We start from the raw sequence: 15288 nt of genomic DNA, 5'->3' as shown, positions 1-15288 counted from the left end.
ATGAAAATTAATGGGCCCAGTTCAATTCTACTAAAATGGACAGGTGCGCAAGTGAAAGGGAATCTACATGAGAGCTTAAAACCGCTGGATATGCCTAATGAATGGGACATGACATGTGCTGAAGATGCTGACATCGTGTCAGATAGGAAATTGACAGATTCAGAACTGCAGCAGTACACATAGGAAAAGATACATTGAAATACTAGACGTGTGAAGATTTCAATAAATGAAGCCAAGTGACATATTTCGGAGACCACCACAAATAAACTGACATTTAAAAGAAAAGGCTTACTTGTTGGAGAAGTGAACAATGATTTTCTATTTATCCGTGGCCTATGTGTGAATAATATCAAAAGTGAACGTGTATCTGTCCAAACTGTATGTAAAGAAAGATTGTATTATAAACAGGACCAAACATAATGCTACTTGTTACATGTAAACACATCTTGTCTATTTAAAACTGTACTGTCAGAAGTATGGGTGCAGTTTGTATTTTTCCCACAACTGAACTGAAAGGTCTAAACGTTTAACTCAAGAGCTGTGTGCTGGGCTCACCAGGATAAGCAGGCCTGGTACAGTTATAAATACAAAGAAATAACAGAATTCGATCAGAATTGTGGGAGTTGCAGAGAACACGGCCAGCAGAAATGAACTTTAAGGTCAGGTCTCCCCATTAGCGGCCAACAGAAATGACCTTTTTAGGGTTGACTCGACCTCAAGAAATGGCTTCACAGGCACTAATAGATCTTCAAACATTGTTTAAGAAATTAATCTTAAAAAAGGTTGGGGCTACTGTGAAGCTGAGTGGGCACATGTGATGCCTTGACATGTGATTAACATTGGGCTACCTTTTCATTAATTAAAAGAGAATAGTGTGTCCCAGTGAGCTCATCCTGGACTCGTATTAAAAAGGGAATAAGAAGCCCGTCGGTACCATGTAAATATGAATCATGTGTGAAGTATACAATTTGAGTTATGACGACAATTAGGATTCTGGCCTTCTCATAATTCTAAGGAAATGGAAAGTTAGATTATGGAAGTAAAGTTTGAATCGTGAAGGGTCAGATTTGAAACGATTTAGGCTCAGAAGCAAAATCGGTAGCTCCTCCCAGGAAGGGCGTGCCTGCAGTTCTCTGAAAAGGTAAGGTAGCTGCTATGTTGCGAGTTAAGTACACTGAAACAGTTAAACCCACTTGTCATTTTGGGATGATGAATCCTTCTCCTCCATCATCCACACCTCCCAATTCTTTCTCGTAGCAGCAGGCAATATAGGGGGGGGAGGGAGAACTGGCGAATCTGTAGCGTGTGAATTATGATAATGGAGCGTTAACATCCTATAAGATCAGTTTTCAATCTGAGAGGGACACTTTCTTTGGACTTTTGCCTCGACTTTACCACTCTATTGCTGGTCGTAGTCTACTTCTGGACTCTTGCAAGGAACAAATAGCAGAGAGATAAGGAGAGCTACCAAGGTCTTAAACATTGCATGGGAGACAGACTGGGAAATCTAGAAGCTAGCTGGGCCTGCCATTTGAGGAGCCAGAGGAAGTCTGGGTGATTGAGACTACCATTGACCAAAGCTTTTGACCAGATATGTGCTGTCCTCAGAGGAGCGCTGCCGTTTCCCTGGATGCCCCATAACGATCTGTGCTGTCCTCAGAGGAGCGCTGCCGTTTCCCTGGATGCCCCATAACCAAGGCCTCCCATGAAAGTAGATTACTCCAAATGCAACAAAAGTATGGGGAGGAATCTGCCAGCCTTAATCTCCATCTTCTGACGGAAAGCGCAAGGATTGAGAGGGCAGAGGGGCCGTATTTTTGGGAGCGCCAGAGGTCTCCTCTGGACCAAGTTGGACGTAGGGCGGTGGGACGCTTTGTGAGGGGGTGGGTAGGGGCCTACTGCCTGGGGAAGAGGGGAGGGTGGAAACAGAGGGAATGACCTGGGGACGCAGCGAGCGGTGCCGGGGTCAGAATGCCCCTCTGGTTTGAGAGTTGGAGGGTCAGCGCTGGAAGGAAGAGGGAGACGGAGTTCTCAGTGAGGGCGGGTGGTAAGGAGGGTTTGGAGGGAGCCAACGCCGGTGATTGGTAGGGGATATACAGTGGACGATTGAAGGTGGGCCAGAGAGTTCCTCTGGGGGAGGGGGATCAAGGGGGGGGGGGGGGGGGGGGGGAGGGGGGGGTGTAGTGCAGCAGGTGGTGATTGCGATGGGTCAGACTGTGAGGGATATGAGCAAGAGCCTCGGAGGTAGTGAGGTGCGTTGGCAGGACTGAGGGTGCATGGGTGAAGGATGAAGTGCAGAGGGGGTGTTCCAGGGAGGGGTCCAAGAGCCCCCTGTGTGAGAGTAGGCGGCGGGGGGGGGGGGGGGGGGAAGTATTGGGAGGCAGGGTGTATGTGAATGATTCTAGATGAGTTTGTAGAGCGTTTGAGAAGGGTGTGAAGCTAGGCAGCATAGGGCGGGTGTGGTGAGCTTTGGGAGAGTGATAGTGGGTTTGTGAATGAGGGCGCGACGGTGGGTGGTGTAGGATGGACGAATGAGGTGTGTTCTGAAGTGCGTGATAGCTGCTCTTGTATGTGGGAGTGATGGTGAATGGTACATTGAGTCAGTGAGTCTGGGTGGGTGCGGTAGTGATTTATGGGAAGGTGAGGTGGAGGGGAATCAAGGTAGTGTGAGTGCCTGGCTTGGGAGTATGCCAATTGCCATGGTCGTGTAAGGGTGTGGCCGGAGGTGGACGGGTTGCATTTACTGGGGAGGGGTAACACTAGGGGAAAGGGGAGGGACTGATTGATGTACTACTGTGAGAGCTGAATTTGGAGAGTTGGATCGGAGTGTGATGCGTCCAGAGTGGAGGCAACAGTGGCAAGTGGTTCTGGAATGGGAAGGAGCAAATGCAGTGCCACCTAGACTTGGGACACCCGAGTAGAGGGAGAGGGCCTAAGATCAGTGCACAACAGTAAAACCAGTGACATCTAGGCTTCGCTTGCCCGGATCTAGAATGGCGCACAACAAACGCAGCAACGCTCAGACTCCGGACACCCGGACAGAGGTAGACGGCCCAAGATGGGTGCAACCAATAACCCCCAGGCGATGGATGGCCGGCCCTAAAATAGGGGCACAACTTCGATTCAGGACACCCGGACAGAGGTGCAAGGGCTCAAAATGGGTGCACAACAGCAAAACCAGTGGGCTCTAGACCTGGAATACCTGGACCCAAGATGGTGGCACGACAGCAAAAACAGCAACACTCAGATCTGCGGCACCTAGAGCCAAGATGGGGGCACAACAATAAATACAGTAACACTTGAAAATAAACTGAACTCAAACTCTGAATTGAGATGCCTTAAAAATGAGAGCACAGTGTCACAGTTGTCAGTGTTACCTTGTCACAGTTGCTGCTGATCAACAGCAGCAGGCTTCCCAGGCAAACATGGAGTGGAGCTGCCTTTTGCCTTGGGGCCCTTAGTCGATGGGGCTGCACAGGCAGTGGGCTGCACAGGCAGTGGGCTGCTCTGCATTCTTGACTTAAATGGGGCACCAAGTACAATCAGGGGACAGAGGTGGAGCAGAAGGCAGTAATCCGGGAGGGGAAGCAGGAGGTAAGGTGGGGGTGTGCTGGGGGGGGGGGGGAATATATCTGTCACAACACATTGCAGAAATCAAATAATTAAAAACACACCAAAAGTGAGTGGAGGTTCATTTTAAGGACCAGGGACACTCACCGGTTAATCAGCGGCAGCACTACAAGCCACGTTGAGTCCAGGCAAAACGATTACATTCTCCTTGGTGCACCTATGGGGGACCAGGCCCAATCGGGGGACTGGTAGAGCGTGAAGCAGGAATCAGGGAAGCAGGAAGAGGGTTGTGGGAGGTGCACACCACAGAACTAAGTAGTTTGACAATGGACAGGACTTTCATTGTGACAAAAACCCAGACGAGCACCAGAGTCTTCCTTAGTTAGGTAGGGAATACCCTTCTAGAGTTAGGCCGTTTTTCTGACTGTTTAATAACGAAGTGTTCATACCATGCCACCCCTTTGCCAGACTCCTTCCTCCAGCATGCCACAAGTGTTACAATGAATGTCTAGAATCTGTCCTGGTGGACAGATTTTAGGAGGCCACCCTAGATATAGTGAACAGCGGAACTCAGCAAGGATTTCCAAACCTTGATCGAGTGGTCAAGTTTTAGTCTCAGGAGAAAGGAGAAGTGAGTGGGGTCAGGGGTCCACAAGGAGTCCACACAGTGAAGCACACAATAATTCAACTTCGACAGGTAAGTACAAAAATACTTACGCACACTAGAAAAATGAAAACAAGCAGGTGGTAATATCACACAAAACTCAATTATCACACATATATACAGTCACCCTTAGGTTTGCAGGAATTGCGAGATTCCACCACTACTTCCCTTGGAGTGGGGCGGGGGAAACTTTCCCAGTGAGACTAGGGAGATGAGCCAACTATGAAACACCCTCGCTAGGGGTAGAGGCAAGCGGTACCTTCCTGGGTGAGACTCCCCCTCTGGGGACAAGGACTGTTAGGAACTCCCCAAGTACCACTACTCCTTCATTAACATCCTGTGAAGGAAGACCTGAAGAACATTTCAAAATGTGTTATTGTCAACCAAATACATTATTGGTGTCTATGAAAGGAAACTGGGACAAAGATCCCAGAAAACATACAGAGTATGAATCTAAAGGAAAAGATTTTGTCAAGGTACATGGGAAGCCCCATGAGAACGTTTTAAAACAGGCGGGCCCTGGAACGAGAAACAGCCCAGGAGTTTCAAATCAGCTCGCGAAAACTCACTGAAGGAGACCAAGCGGAGATAGCCAGAATACATTAGGAAAGGGAAGAGACGCCAAACGCCAAGTTGATGGAAAAAAGTATCAAAAGGCGCCCTGCATCCGAGAAGAGGAAAAGTGGTGGCCTGACCACGGCAAGTCACAGTGGACCCGAGGGTCCCTGAATGACACGGATACCACACCGACTAAAGTGTCACAGAGTTAAGCGAACGAAGGAGGAACAGATGGTGACATTCCTGAACAGACGAGAAGCCATACTGAATTAGAAAGCAGAAGGTCCCAGTCTAATAAGAACCCCAGTGACGTTATCCGTGACGACTACAGGTAACAGGGAAAACGGCAGACGGCCCGAAGAGTGAGAATCGCTGCTGGAACGTTCTTACTCATGCCAGTCAAGATAAAAAGTGGGCAATAAACTACTGGAAGAACTTGTGTAAGAATAAAGGGCAACGTGCACACATATCCTTGGAGAAGAAAGTGATAATAGAATAAAAAGGAGAAGAGTATAACAATTAAATAAAAGCAAGCAAAGGAAACCATTGAGACCTGGAAGAATCCAGTATCTGAACTCTGACTTGATGAGTAGTTGCTAACTACCCATGACTACAATATTGAACTGAACTTGGAGAAAACCAACATTACAGAAAAAGGGAGTCATTCTCAAGTACATTAGTTCTAATAGCGGTAGGGTCAGACTAGGTTAGTTTTGGCCAGTGAACTGAATCTGATTTGGGACTCTCACTGACGAGCACCTAAGATTTGTTTGTTAGGTAGGGAACGCCTGTAGTTCAGGGAAAGTTAGGAGTTGAACTTTCATTTAATAAAGCACTATAGAAGAGTCTGTTCTTCTGACCCACCACAGAATGCATACAATAACTTAGGCAACTAAAATTAAACCGGTTCACAAGAAGAACCTAACTTTATGAATCCAATCCCTATGATGTATGGGACCTCATGCCCAAAAGTCATCAAGCAGCTTTTACGAGGGGGTGGGGCTGGGTGCAGATGTTGGAAGAGTTCTTGTGATGGTGTATGTGTTCCAGACGATGCCTTGTCAATTGTTAATGGTCAGTAAAATTATTTTCCTATCTAAAGTACAACTTTAGATCAAACGATCAAAAAGCGATGAAATGGAATAACCAAAGTGTATTCTAGGGAGAACAGGGGGAGGTGAATGCATTCCAATTACTTACCCACTGACTCCGATTTTCCCTACTGACCAGACAGGGCGACTGGGAGTCACCAGAGTAGGTTTTCCCACTGTTGCATCAAGTAGAATATGCCCAGGAGCTGCGGGTGCAAGGATTCTTCTCGTCGGTTCCAGGAGCACAGTGCAACTCTTTGCAAAAAATAAATGCAGGTGGCACCGACAGACATCTTCAGGACCCTTCACCAAACGGGAAGGCGAGTTCCAGCACCGGCTACCGCATATGGGCGATAGCAGGCATCTTTCTAGGCACGTTTGAAGAAGCCCTTCCAGAGCAGGACCCCTGGATGTTGACAATCAGGAAGGTGACTTGCGGCACGAGCTTGAGATCACCAAAGTTACAGGAGAAAAGGCAGAACAGTAATGATTCTATCGGGGTAGCCCACTGGAGAGCTGGTCAGTCTAGCGGGTGGTCCAGGGACACTTCTGAAAGCACAGGATGGCCGATCCTCAAGAACGCATCAGGACTGGTTGATTCCACCAAACCAAGGGCACTGCAGATGGCCTTCGCACATCAAGTAGTCCAGCAGCACTTAGAGTTGAACGCAGGAAGGGATGCCAGGCCTCTTCGGGAGTCATCCATGGATCTTCAGTCGGCTGCTCTTCTACACAGGATTCTTGGCTGCGACGCTGATCTGAAGCTTGGCTCCAGGAGACCTCTTAGTCAAACTGTCTTGAAGCAACTCCAAGCCCAATGGTAAGGATGTGCACCATTCAAACAGCCAGCAGTGGTCCAATTAGGGTCCACTGCGAGGTTCACTCATACCTCACACCCAGACTCTCTGGAATCACAGATGTGGAGTGTGAACAGACAGTCCCACCCACTTCCTGGGTCCACACACTAGCAGCTTTCCTAGGCGAATGCATGACCATATAAGGGATTTTCTGACCTGAGAAGGCAGGATGAAGGCCAAACAACATGGCTAAACGACAAGTGAGAAATCTCGTGGCACGGCCATTTAAGGGCACTAGTCATGTTTACTAGCCAGACACTGTAATCGTGAATGTGCATGCTAAAAATAATGCAAACATGGGCAAATGTATTTGCTGCCACCAGCTTGTCATTAGGCACATACAAAAGTAGCCAAAAGACTAGGGTGAAGTAACCCTACTGCACTGCATTTTAAGATGCGGTGTGCACTGCTAAAAAGCTACCAAATAACTTAAAGACAAAAAGGGTGGCCATCAGGGGGGCACAGGGATGTAGCCTCTCTTCTGCGTCACTCCCCCATTTGCGATTTAGATCACTTTCGTTTGGTTGTGGAGTCTGACAAACTCCATAGGAATCATCTTTTACATTGTGTCACACAGCACTTTCAGTGCAGTGGCACAGGGAAGTCTTTCAGATTTCCCAAAGGTTTAAATACCTTCTCTTAGATAAACTACTGTTTCCAAGAGCAGCGAAGTGAAATTGACTTTACTTCCATTTGTAACTTTCTAGACCCAGCACACAATATCTTACAATAGGGTGCTGGAGGGGTTACTAAGTATCCCCTTTGTCTAGTTTAAGTAATATTTTAATGTTACCATTTCCCCGATGAATGGCTGGTGGCAGTGGTTCACTTAACTACCGGGGTGTGCTTTTACTGCAGCTGCAGTAAAGCACCTAAGGGTGCCATTTTTCACAGTCTTCTTTTTTCACCATTTCTTTGTGGAAAGGTCCTTCTTGAGATTTACTCTGCGCACCAAACCAGGTTTGGTCCCTTTGGTCTTTGGCAGGATTCATGAGTGGAGCCCGCCTCTGGCTCCAGGGTGTATGGCGGGGCAGGAAGGTGCCCAAAACTCCCTGTGCTTAGACTCCTAGGAGACAGAAGTGTACTCTTAGGTGATTGGCCAGCTATCTGTCCGGCAAGGCCAGCCGCCCTGCTGGGTGACTGACAGCTAGGCTGGAATGAATGGGAGAAACCTGCATAAAAGGCAAAGCTTTTTGGCTTGGAAGGTAGAGTCGACCACTAGACGAAGGAATCCGAAGAACTTGGAAGAGACGCTTGCTGCGACCCTTCGTTTGCCCGGTGAAATCCTGCTGCTGTGCTGAAGCTCCAAATTAGTTAAAACTAGAGAAGCCCTGCAAGCATGACTTCTGCCCTTGAGTTGGTGGGACCAATCAACTCCAAGGTAAGCCACCTGGACAGCCTCTCGAAGCTGGTTGAGATTCCACTGCAGGTGCTGCTGGAAACCGAAGAGCCAGGGAGAAAAACACCAGATCGTGTGCGTTGCTTTGAAGTTGGCCAAGAGCTCCAGGAAGATCCTCCGGACTCCCAGGAAGCAGGACTGACCAAGCCTGAGCCACTTCAGAGTGATGGACCCCAGATGCAAGCAAAGCCCATATCAACAGCCAAGAGTCCAGTGTTTCCATTTGCTTAGATGCGAGGAGCTGAAACTGCAAAGTGCCACTGAACAGAAGTTGGTCCTTTTCTGTCGCTGAAAGTCCCGTTGCAGTGCAGGAGTCCTCCAGACGTTCTCCCTCTTATCCCCACGACTGAGGTACAGGAACACAGGATCTGGAGGGCTGCACAGGAAAAGAAGCCAGCCAAAGCCCTTTTCTTCTAACCTAAAGGTACTGTAAAGTCTAAGAACTTACCTCTTGTTGTGTAACCTCACTTGTTCTCAGTTCAGACTTGTCTCGGTTGCTCCTGTAGAGTTGCTATCAGCTTCTTTACACCACAAGCCTAATCAGCTTGTGGCCCTACTTTGATTTTTTCTTTTCTACAAAGACTTCAACAACAGTGTGCAAGACTTTTACTTACTTGCAAGAATTGCTTCAGCTCACCTTGACTTTTGTCCAACTGACTTTGGCCTGGCCTGGCTCCCTGAATAACTTCCTCCCTCGGACTCTGCGTTTAGCCCTCCTTGCAGGAAGGGGTAAACTGTCTTTGCATTGGGGGTTACCAAAAGTACTTACCTGCTTCAGAATATTTGCGAGATCTCTTGGTTTTATTCTAATAATCTTTTTCTTAGACATACTCCAAGTATTACCCTAAATGCAACAGTGATATATTAATGTCCACAGTGTCCCAACTATTGAAGTCCCCTGAGGGTGTAGGAAGAGTCTGTGTGACATTCCAAATGGGCATTTGCTGAATTAGAGAGTGTTGTGTGTTACTATTATATTGCACTTCTGAAGGTGGTTTACTCAAACAGACTGTTCAATTAATAATTCATCAGGAAACCTTGTTAAGAATTTATTTGAATACTTGTCACTGTGAATCTCTAACTCCCCTACAGCTCACAATGACCCCTCTTGAGATAAGCCAGGCTGCTCAACACGCTACCAACCTGTGCCAGGAGGTCAGGGTTGTTGTAAGGCACCCAAAGGGTACTGCATACAATCTTGCCCAACAGTCCTCTTTTACCATGTCTAGACGTCGGATGCGTGGCCCCTTGACCAAATGGCTCACTTCCAAGGGGGTGGGATATACAGATGGGGTCTCCATCGTTTGCTAGCTTTTGGACTGGAAGGGTCCAGGTGTAAGTTGATCACAGTGCATGACATTCTTCGGGTATCCAGCGAAGAACTGGGGCCAGGTTGCAGGGCAGCAGGCCAGCAGGCGATTCCCACCGGGGACGGTGATGAAGAATCCCTGAGAGCTATGGGGCCCAGGGACAGGCGGTGGATCCCGATTTCCAGCAAATTTAAGAAACGGAATACCCCGCCGCCTGCTCAGCTGTGACTTCAGGAACTGTCAGATTATGCTTTGTCTGGGATTTAGCCCGGAGGGGTTTGTTGTGAACTGTTGGGGTTTGGGGACTATGGTTTGGTTTTATATGCACGAAGGGGACCCCAGGGGGATTTGGGGAGATGTAGAAGCGTCAGTTTAGGTGTTGCTCCCCTGATGGGCTTTACCTGTTGATTTGGTAAGGGCGGGGGTTTGAGGGGGCAGGGGTTAGGAGAGTATGAAGTTCTTTATGAGAGGGACGGGGGCTCGAGAATTTGACTATGGTGCATCATGTGCCCGATGGACAGGAGGTGAATCTGGTCTGGTCCTTAGGTGTTGCATTTTTTAATCACAGGGATGTGCGCTGTTGGGTGGCTGGGGCAAGTGTTGGGGTTTGTTGTGGGGGACATTGGATTTTTTTTTTTATGCACTCTATGGTTGGGCTTTCACTGAGGCTTTTGATGCCAAATGTTGGATTGTGGGACAATGATGGACTACTGAATAACTGCAGAGAGCTTTTGTGCCTCTGGACGGGCCCAAATGGCTAATGTAGATGCTCCATTCCAGGTGAGCTCCCTGAATGTGCAGAGCCTAAGCTCCCCGTATAAAAAAATCCCTCACGTTGTGTGAATTCAACCACCTGAAATTGAATTTGCTGTTCTTACAGGAGACTCACTGGCAGAAAGGGAGGAAGCCTTCGCTTAAGGCGAAGTCTGTGGACTCTGCATACCAGGGTTTGGATTAATCAAAAAGAAGGGGGGGGGGGGAGGCGATTGTGGCGGCTCATAAAATGGGTTTTGTGGTAGAGTGAGCTGAAAGACTCAAGGGGGCGGTATATTTTTCTTAAAGGATCGGTCTACAGGGACGAGACGGGCCGTGGGGTCCGTGTATGACCCGGACGAAGACCGAACGGAGGGGGTTAAGGGAAAGTTACAACCATTTGTTGGTTTATTGATTGTGGGCAGGGACGTGAACATGGTCCTCAAACTAATATCAGACAGGAAATAAATGAGACGGTCTTGCAGTAGACTGCAACGGGGGCTGGGAGGTTACAGAGTCGGGTGTGTCCCAGTACCCTGGTCAGACCATCTTGTTATAAGTGGCCTTGGTGGCTGGGCGATAGTGGCTTGCACGGGTCTGTGGATGTGTAATGATGCCCTCTTGAGGAATAGAGAGATAGCCCAGGGGCTTCTATCCAGTATTCGTGAATACCTTTGTATTCAGGACAATGTCAAGGTTGGGATCCCAGGGGCGAGGGAAGGTTAAAAGGCCACAATCAGGTGTGAGCTAATGCAGATCGGGGCACAGAAGTGGGTGAGGGGAAAGGGAGGAGGTGGCCTTAAGGTCTGCCTCTGGGGGGGGGGGGGGGGGGCAATATGTCCCTGCCCCGGCAAGGCGAGGCATAAGGCCCAACAGAAGGCTCTGTTGGTGCAGCAGACTGAAGAACTGCTGTTCCTAAAACAAAAATATAATGAGAAAGGTGAGAGGGCAGACAAGATTCTTGCCTAGAGGCTCTAGGAAAGGTGAAGGGCTAGGAGAGTTGTGGACAATCATCCTGGTGTTAGGAGGGGTGGCGGTCAGCCAAGGTCAATGAGAAGATAGGGGATGAATTCTGTAATTATTGTGCCCAGCTGTACACGGCCGAGTATGTCAGGGACGGCTCTCACATTGCCCAGTTTCTTGATGGTTTACCCATCCCAGGCGTCTCTAGTGATATGGTGCCTGTCTTGTAGGAAGAAATTATTTGTACCATTAGATCGATGAAAGGTGGCACCTCCCTGGGTGATGGCGGCTTCACAGTGAGTTTTTAAAAAGCCTTCGGCTTTACCTTGTCGCTGTTCTTAACGCAAATCTTAAATGGTGTTCTGGAGGGTAGTAACCTCCATCGACTCCATGCTTCGAGCAATTATAGTAGTAATCCCCTAGGAGGGCAGGGATCATGCCCTTTGTTCTTCTTACAGGCCGATCTCCTTATTGAATTCAGATATAAAGATCCTAGTGAAGCTGTTGAGCAACAGATTGGACCAGGTCCTACCTACCCTTATTCACAGTGACCAGGTGAGTTTCGTCAGAGGGAAGTGTAACCGATCCACTATGCCCAGGACCATGACCTAGATGCTGAAAATGGGATGCTGGCGTAATTTTTCCAACAGTGGGTCTAAGTCCCTTTATAGGCCCCCAACAGCGACAGCGTTTGTGAATGGACTACTGTCAGCTCCCTTCCCGCTTATGACAGGTACGAGGTCCCCTTTCTCCGCTCTGATACGCCCAGACTATGGCACCTCTGACGATTGCTATACAGGAAACCCATGGGATTAGAGTTATCCAATGCTGTGGGGGGGGGGGACGGGACTTTAAAAAACCCTGTTCGCAAATTATATTTTGTGTTACCTAGTTTTCATCATTCCCTCCCCGAGCTGCTAGTGCAAATGGGCTCTTTTGGCTCCTTCTCTGGTCTTAAAATTAATGTGGTGAAATTTAGTATTATGCCTCTCCAGTGTGCAAACTCTAGCATAAAGAACTGTAGGACGTTTAGGTGTACGAGGGTTGAGTTGGAAGAGATTACTTAGTTGGGGATCCGCTTTCCTCTGCAATTGTCAATGCTGGTAGATGTTAATTATGCTCCTATGCTTGCTGCAATAAAAGCAGATGGCATCAGTGAAGATGAAAGTTCTCCCGAGACTGCATCGCTTTTCCACCCTCCCAACGGGACTCCGAGTCTTTTTACAGAATTGAATGCCAAGGATGGGGCAGTAGGTTTGGGTGCCCATCTGCCCCAAGGGAAGGGCCCAAACCAGAAAATGCAACCAGACCATTTTTTTGGGGAAGGAAGGGGGTGGTCCTCTCCCACCCCAACCAAAATGGAGTGGGGGCACATAATGTAGCCCTCCCTGCGAGTATGCATCTGCTCCTAGGAAGGGGCACCTGACCCCAGAGAGGGCTCCATGAGATGTCACCCCCCCCCCCCCCCTTTATCTGCCCCAGGGAAGGATGCACAAGATGCCCCCCCCTCCATTTGGGGTGGGGGGTGGAAGAGGGCCATCCACCTTTACATAATTCCCCTGTGGTTTAGGGTGCCCCTCAGCCCCCCCATAAAATGCATCCAACCATTTTCAAATGTTCTTTTCCCTTACCAAACTTCCTGTGAAGCAAATGGGCAGATTAGTGTGCCAATCTGCCCCCAGGGTGCCCAAAACCAACTGCCCCATCCATTGGGGGACCGGTCCCATGTTTGGTGGTGGCCCTCCCCTCCGCCCCCCCACCAGCCCAAATGGATTGGGGGGCATCTCATGAAGCCCTCCCTGTGGTCAGGAGACGGGTGCCCAAGGCCAGGTACGGGATCCCCAACCATCCCGGTATTCTGGCTGGCCTGCTTTACAGCTTCTCCCTCTGGGAAAGGTCGGGGATCCTGCCGGAGTTACCTGAACAGTTGATGGGCTTTGGGACGGTGAAACCACATGGGAGACAGCCGCCCAAGGCCAGGGACGGACATCAGCTCCAACCATCCTGGAGCGTGGGCTGGGATACAGAATTTCCATTGGGGGAGGCAAGGGGACCCTGCCAGGGCTCCCAGGAGCTGCCGCTGTGCATGGGGACAGTACACCCACATGGTAAACGTATGTCCAAGGCCGGGGACATCACCTCCAACCGTCCTAGAGTTCTGGCTTACAGCTTTTCCCTTCTGGGAGGTATTGCACACTGCCGGGACTCCCTGGTGGGGAAAAGCTGTAACACAGGCCAGTAAGAACTCCAGGGTTGTAGGGGGGTCATATTCCTGGCCTTAGGTGGCAGACTCCCACTGTGGGTTGAACGTTCCCAAGCCCAGTGGTGGCTCCCGGGACATTCCCCATCCTTTCCCAGAGGGAGAAGCTGTAGCGCAGGCTAGCCAGAGCTCCAGCAAAGTCAGGGGTAATGTCCCTGGCCATGGACACCAGTCTCCCATGTGGGCGTTTGCCGGGGCTTGTGGGTAATACATTCAGGGGCCAAATTTGGCCGAGATATCTCATGTAACAAAAAAGTTACAAGGGATGAATGGCGACATACCGAAATCACCAAAAAAGGCCTTGGCACTCGGGGGGGAAATACCCATGCCAGTTAAGGGGTTAAACAGTGGAGTGCCTTTAGGAAGTATGAGGTGCTTGTAGGTTTATGAAAATGCTAATAAAATGAAGTTAAAGACAGACAAAAAGGAAAAATAGTTTCCCCACTACCAATTGTCTGAAGGACTGATCAGTTTCCCAGTGACAAACGAACAAAAGGCCAGAGGAGTGAAGCACTTACCAGTAAGAGAACGAAAAATAAAAATGCTAAAGGTTTAGGGGTACATAGAATATGGAGGGAACGTTGCCTATAGAGAAATCTTTCTTACATGGACTGCTACGTGTCACCTTTTGCGGGCGCTGGGCAAAACAGCATAACATTAATAGAAACAGCTATAATACAGAACATGATGTAGCACAGCATATCAAAACAAGCTCGTACAACACAACTGGCTTCATGTCCTAAAATGATGGGTGCGGGGCGGCTTAACGAATGAAGCAAATAATTAAGAATGACATTCAGTTACATAAAAGATCGGAGTGAAGATCACTCCACCGCCCCAGTAAGCTAAGGAAGGTGTACATTCAAAAGCTTCATTCATGCCAACATTTCTGAAAAAGTGGCATTTGGGCACAAAACACAGATCTTAAACATTGCACAACATGTTCCAGCAGCTCAACATGACAAGACATAGGTTTGGTATGTTATGTCAATCTAACACAAACCAAGCATTTCCAGGGCAGGGCAGAACACAGGTTACCATTGCACAACCACATAGCAAAAACATCTGTAACACAGCATACTTGACAAATAATAATGCAACCAAGCAAAAGGGCACTGCAAAGGTTTCATTATCCAAAAGATATTAGAGTTCCTCCCCATCTGCTAGAATGCAGCACCATCCAGCCACGCCCAGCAACACTCACTTCTCTAAAAACACTACAAGTATTATTGCTGGTCTAACGCAAATATTTCAGGAAAATGTTTGCTGCAATAAGAGAAAGTCTGATCAGTTGTGAAAAAAAGTGTTTTGCAGCACATTACATTATTTTAGCTGTTTTTGTACAGCTAATATGCTGGCTTCCATTTGGATCCTTGCACTTTAAGACAGCACCATAGCCTAAAAAAGAAACTATTCGGAAAGTTACAAACAAGAGTCATTAATGCACCGCACAGAATATGCCGAGCCTGGCCCAGTAGCCCTGAATTGGCAGAAGGCTGGCTACAGGTCACGGCATACCAAGATTAGAAAAAGCTGTAAATAGGTCACAGGAGGCTGGACAGGTACAAAAAGTAAAGATTCTAGCCCTACGGTTTTCCTGCTGGAATATCAGGATTAACCATGGCATACCATTGCTGTACCCTAGTCAATATATGGTTGATCACAAGTCTTGTCGGCTTAGTCAACTTGGTTTTTATTTAATGTAGGCATTTTTTTACATCAGCAATATCTTCATGTCAATACACCGACATCTTAAATGTCATAGGTCATGTGATGCAACGTCTGGTGAGGTTAGGTGGCGTGCATGTCACTCACCCTCTTGGCATTTGTCAATTGACATCTCATTTTAATGCAATTTTGTTA

At 48.3% G+C, this 15288-nt stretch overlaps 1 protein-coding gene across 1 annotated transcript in view; it reads right to left on the bottom strand.

Annotated features, from left to right (window-relative positions):
* Positions 1 to 15288, bottom strand: part of GNL2 (G protein nucleolar 2) — a 448358-nt gene that overhangs the window by 396213 nt on the left and 36857 nt on the right. The gene's annotated exons all lie outside the window — the stretch shown is intronic.

The sequence above is a fragment of the Ambystoma mexicanum genome, chromosome 11, assembly GCF_040938575.1.
Source record: "Ambystoma mexicanum isolate Mex_15411 chromosome 11, UKY_AmexF1_1, whole genome shotgun sequence".
NCBI lineage: Eukaryota > Metazoa > Chordata > Amphibia > Caudata > Ambystomatidae > Ambystoma > Ambystoma mexicanum.
This window is presented reverse-complemented; position numbering and strand designations above follow the sequence as displayed.